At 36.3% G+C, this 5,826-nt stretch overlaps 1 protein-coding gene across 4 annotated transcripts in view; it reads left to right on the forward strand.

The window, feature by feature from the left end:
* The window catches only part of LOC116076302 (coiled-coil domain-containing protein 7-like), a 67,630-nt gene that overhangs the window by 8,391 nt on the left and 53,413 nt on the right, over window positions 1-5,826 (forward strand). For 3 of the 4 annotated variants that reach the window (XM_031350019.1, XM_031350018.1, XM_031350020.1), the window contains exon 1: window positions 2,347-2,365. The exons of the other annotated variant lie outside the window; for it this stretch is intronic. The gene's annotated coding sequence lies outside the window, so the exon portion shown is untranslated. Of the gene's footprint in view, window positions 1-2,346; window positions 2,366-5,826 lie in introns of those variants that run through there. 4 annotated transcript variants of the gene reach the window in all.

Raw genomic sequence — 5,826 nt, forward strand, 5'->3', positions numbered from 1 at the left:
TGTATGTATTCCAAGTCATGTCTGGTGCAAATTATGAGAGCTTGTATTGGTTGTAGAAACTGTGATATAATATCCAGTAAGCAATATTAGCCTTAGAATCAACCCTTTGGAGAATTACAAAAGCCATTAGAAAACAGCTTTTTTTTTTATTTCTTTATTCTCAATGTAGACATTTATATCTGTGGACTTTAAATACAATATCAATACAGTACTTTCAAATATGATCTCTATATTTTATTTTCATCTTTAAAATAAACCTGTATCATCAAAATCATTTTATGGTAAACATTAATTTAAAAGCAAAAACAGTTTTTAAAAAAAAAAAAGGATCATAGTACTAATTCCCAGTATGAAAAAATGTTAGCAGAGTTATACTTGACTTTTGCTTTTCCTAACATATCATTATTTTTCTTAATGTGTTATTATATATAATATAAAATGTATTATATATAACATATAATATATATATATAATTTTTCAAAAATGAAGTAATGTTTGGCAAGAAAGACAGCTCAGTGGTTAAGAGTGTCTCTTGCTCCTGCAGAAGACTCAGATTTGGTTCACAGTACTTCATGGTCACTCACACTCATGTGTAACTCTAGTTCCAGGAGTTCCAGCACACGCTTCTGCCCTCTGCAAAGACACATGCAATGCATCTGCACAAACATGCAGACAAGGACACATGTAATGCATCTGCACAAACATGCAGACAAGGACACATGCAATGCATCTGCACAAACATGCAGACAAGAAACACACAGAAAGCAAAAAGGAATCTTTTTAAAATTTTAAACGAAACCACATTTTGCTCATTTCCAAATATATTTTAAATTTTAAAACATACCATGGTCATTATATTTACAAGACATTTTGGACTGGTTAAAGCTCGTTATTGTATAATATTTTTCTTGAACAACCTGAAAAATAGATTGGTGTTTATATATGACGGTCACCATTTAGTTTCTGTTCTATATATATTGTATAGTTAATAATATATAAATATCATGTACTTTATATTCTGAAATATATACATATGTCCAACTACATTTGTAATGTTATTTCCCTGACATCATTTGTTGTAGGCTTAGATTTCTCAAAACCTACTTTATTTAGGGTTCTTAAACGCTTTAACCTTCCTTCTAGTCCACCGAACAAAGGTAGGAGGAAAGGGTTATTAGGGAAAGAGGTTGTGCACCTGTTTAGAAGTAGTTCCTTGGAGAAATTTCACTTTTCTTTTTCAAGATCCCAGCAGTCTAGTCCAATAGCAAAACCAAACCAGAATCAGTAGCAACAGCACAATCCAGCAGAAACAGCTAGGCCCCACAGAAGTGGCCAGAACCAGCCAGAATAACACCAAAAGTTGTTTGGTGTGTTTCTCACTACAAAGTTAAGACCAGAAAAGACCAGCAAAGACCAGTAAAATATTGATTGGGATAGGGATGCAAGAACATCCTCTCACTGTGGGATTTTATTTATATTCTTTCTAAACATCACATGCCTTCTTGGGTGTCTGTTTTCAACAAAACTTCACATGCTTTCTCAGAAGACAGCTTCCAAAAAAACATCACGTGACACAAATGAGTTTTAAAAGAAACCATCAAATTCCATTTGAACTTCTCTTTGCCTTTTCCCCATCTCCCCTTTCCTTCTCTGGTCATCTATTTCATAGTTCTTATGACTGTTTTGTCTCAATGGCTAAGTCTTGTATCTTGTGCTTCTGCTCTGCATGTTACTTTATCTGATGCAAGTGTTCTTACTACTTTTGTTTATATTTTCCAATTAAAAATTTACTCTTTTAAATATTTCTAACATTATTTTATGTTCATTTCTAATTGAAGAAAAAATATTTCAAAACTTAAAGTTTTCAGTAATCCAAGCAATATTTTACCATATGAAGATGGAACTATATACCTGTAGAGCAAGCAGAGAACCCAAAAGTGAAGCAAGGGCTTCATTGGTGAACTGCCTGCCTGTAGCATAAGGCTGAGGATCTGAGGTAGATCCCCACCATCTATATAAAATCTGGTTGGTGTGCTCATCTACAGCCATTACATTAGGATGCGGAATGGAAATGGAGATGGATGGATCCATGGAGCTTGCTGGTCAGCCAATCTAGCCACTTGGTAAGCTCCAGAGTCTTCAAAATACAAATCGTAATGACAAGGGAATACAAGACATATTAGGAAAGACTGATTAACTCAAATATATTAAATTAAAGCATGAGTCTATTTTTTTTTAAATCCGCAGAGAGAAAAGGGCAAGAAAAAAATAAGCAAAGCATTTAGATCATTTAGAGCTGATAGGAGATTATCATGGTTATGGAATCTGTATCAATAACGTAAAGAGGTAAATTTGACATAAAAAGGTGAGAAGAAAAGACAAAAATAGCTCATAAATATATCAAAATGTATTGTATCATTTTAGTAGTTTTTAGAAACGTGGGAATGTTACTAAACCATGTCACATTATTGGGTAAGAATGATATGCTAATTGGCTGAGAGCCAACATTTTTATAAAACCCTTCAATTGATTGCACATTTACTTCTGGTGGTGCCCTGTACCTCTATAATTCTGCAAACATTCCTGTTGAAAAACCCCAATGTTTGCAAATCCTGTGCTGATCCAGCTCATCACTGCACTGAATGAAAGTTATCCCTATAGATCATACTTAGTCCCAAATTAGTGCAACTGTTTGAGAACGATTAGGATGTGTGCCCTTGTTGGGAAAAGTATGTTATGGTACTTTTGAAGCATTGAGGCTTCAAAAGGATCCTAGCATTGCCAGCGTGCTTCCTCTGCCTCTTGCTTTCGGATCAAGATGTAGGCTTCCTGCTTTTTTCCAGCCACACCTTTGCTCCACCCTCACAGAGTCTAACCCTCTGAAATTGTAATGCCTTTGTCATTCTAATTAGATGATAATTCTAAAGTTAAAGTTACACTGAGTTCATTCTATAGGTATCTATTTACTTTTTAATGCTAGTCTTTTATTCTATGTCCTAAAACTTTCAATTAGTAACAACATAGATTTTGAAAGAAAAGTCTTAAAGTGCTTAAAGTATATCTTGAAATACATATAAATATGCAGAATATATGTAAATTGAATTCAAAGATAATTGTTGAAAAGTTCTTAAATGAATAATGAAAGTCTTTATAATGAAGGAGTATTATAGAATAAGACAGCAAGTTTTTCAACTTAAAAAATGATTTTTCTTTTTTTGGTGGGTGAGTGGGACACAAGAATGGGAGAGTAGGGCCTGGAAGGGATGGTAAGCGGGTGTGATGGGGTGTATTATAGGAAATTCCCAAATAACTAATAAAAATATTATTTTGGGAAAAATAATAATTACTAATATTGGTTGAAACTCAGATAATTATTAAAGTAACAACTTCACAGCAGAAAGGTGGGGGAAGATTTACTACATTTACTGAAGGGGCCTATTCATCCCATTTTGTCTCCACTCAGGAACTAGGCCATAAGCCATATGTTCCAGCAGCAATCCCCAAAGTCCAGGAGCAAGACAATAAAATCCCCCACCCAAGGAAGAGCCTGATGATAGCCACATGAATGGGAGATATTTTATCTCAGAATAGACCATCTGTCCTGGACAGCGCATCCTGTGGTTAATTATTCATGAAGCAGGAAGGCAGCCCATCTTAGGCATCTTGGCATCCATCAGTGAGGTTTTAGATTACCTAACCCTAACAATGTAATAATAAAATGTTTACCTATCTTAAGTCTAAGTCACTTTGCTTTTGTAGCTGGCCTGCCTGTCTGAGTTGTTCTGAGGCTAGAAGCTGCTGTCTCAGGTATTTAGCATCTCACAGTAAAACAGAGAGGAATTAACTAAAATAGCCTTTGTTCTATCTCTGTAGGAACTGCACAGCTCTAACTTCCAGGCTGATAGTTGAAGTCACAGAAAAATAAAAGGGGAAGGAGGCCTGTCTCTGCTCTTTGTCCACAGCACTTATACTTCTTTCAGAGTACATGATCACATGGCAAAAAGTTTACTACAAGTTTGCACATAAATTCAGGTCATAAATTGAATAAGAGGTTTACAACAACAGAGAATGTGTACATGTGTATCCACTGAGAGTAATTACTTAGCTAAACATTCATCATCTGTCACTAGCTCTGCAGGTTCATGGAGAGTTAAAAACCATAACTAAGTTATCCCCGAAGTAGTTTATACATAAACCCAATCAATATCTTATCTTCTGTCCTTCCACCTGTAGTAAATCCTTAGTTCCCTTTTTATGACCTTTGGCTAATGATTTTACAACCTCTTGAAATGTGTTCTAAGTCTTAGATGCCTGTTGGCTGTCTCAGAAGCAATTAACTCATGACACTTGAAGACTGGCAGGGTTGCCATCAGAGTTTTGACATCAGAAAGAATGCAATAGCAGTCTTATTATTTAACAGAGGCCTAAATGTCTTTGTATGGGTCACCATGTTGAAGCAGTGGGTGATCCCTGCAGTCATTTCTGCAGAATAAATACTCTATTGTTCTTACATACTATTTGAAGATGAGGTCCTCCTCAAGCGATTCTCAAACCCTAAAAATACAATGCCATGAGGCCTCCACTTCAGAGTAACTCAGAGCATTTCATCATTGTGAGAGGAAAGCTGAATGCTTCCACATGCCCCGGGCAATCAATTTGCATCTTTTCCCCACAAATTCTTCTTTTTATATTCAGGGCTTTGCCACCACCATTTCTTTAAAGAGGTGGAGATGAAAGTTAAATGAAGAAAAATGTGCAAGAACTCTGAGTCCTTTCCCCCTCTCTTTGTTTTTCCTCTTTTAGTGAAAATAGTTTATTTTTTCATATAACATATCCTCAGTTTATGCAGCTTCTACTCATCCCAGTTTCTCCCCACTTCCCCTTCCCCATAGATGCACTCCCCTTCTGTTTCTCGCTTCTAAGAAATAACATCAAAACATATAAAATAAATCAAGTAAAATAAAATAAAGTCCATCACATTGAAGTTGAAAAAGGCGAATCAACAGAAGGAAAAGCGCCAAAGAGAAGGCACAAAGGTCAGAGAGCCACTTCTTCACAGACTCAGCAGTCCCATAAAAGTAATAAACAGAAAGCTATGTATATATATGCAGCACACCTGGTGGAGTCCTGTGCAGGCCCTGTGAGTTCATATGCCCCTTGCCTATTGATTCAGAGGGCCTTGTTCTCCTGGTGTTCTCCATCCCCTCTGGCTCTTACATTCTTTCCACCTCTTCTTTTTGTGGGGTTACCTGGGCTCTGAGCGGAGGGATTTAATGAAGACACCATATTTAAATCTGTTGTCAGGACAATTTAAAAACAACTAAGACAGAAGTTGGTGTCAGAAAATATATGGTATTTTGAGGGAAAGTGGAAAATTTATTGGACTTTGGACTCAGAACACAGTTGTATGCTGAAAGTGGAGCTTAATATGCTAAGTAGAAGTTTGGAAGACTGAGATCCACACAGACTGTGGTGGCCCTGCTCAAGTGGTTTCAGAGAGTAACAATCTTAGCTTTTGGATTAGAGACCATTCCTGTGACATTTTGGCAAAGAGTGTGGCTACTTTCTGCCCGTGTGCCGAGAATTTCTCTGAGGCTATGTTAAAATTCTTTAATAGAGGAAGTTTCAAGGCACCCTACTATTGACTCTGCCCCATGCTTACTAGTAATCCCTCTTATGCAGGTCTACAAAGAAAAAGAGCAAATAGGGAAGAAAACAATACAAAATATAAAGTTTTAAGAGAAAAAAATGCACCAGAAAATTTAATGCTGGAGCCAAGGTCTCTACTGAAAGAGACAAGGAGATTGAAGATAGGTCTGAGGTGCT

This window comes from Mastomys coucha, unplaced genomic scaffold (genome assembly GCF_008632895.1).
Source record: "Mastomys coucha isolate ucsf_1 unplaced genomic scaffold, UCSF_Mcou_1 pScaffold4, whole genome shotgun sequence".
NCBI classification, from domain to species: domain Eukaryota; kingdom Metazoa; phylum Chordata; class Mammalia; order Rodentia; family Muridae; genus Mastomys; species Mastomys coucha.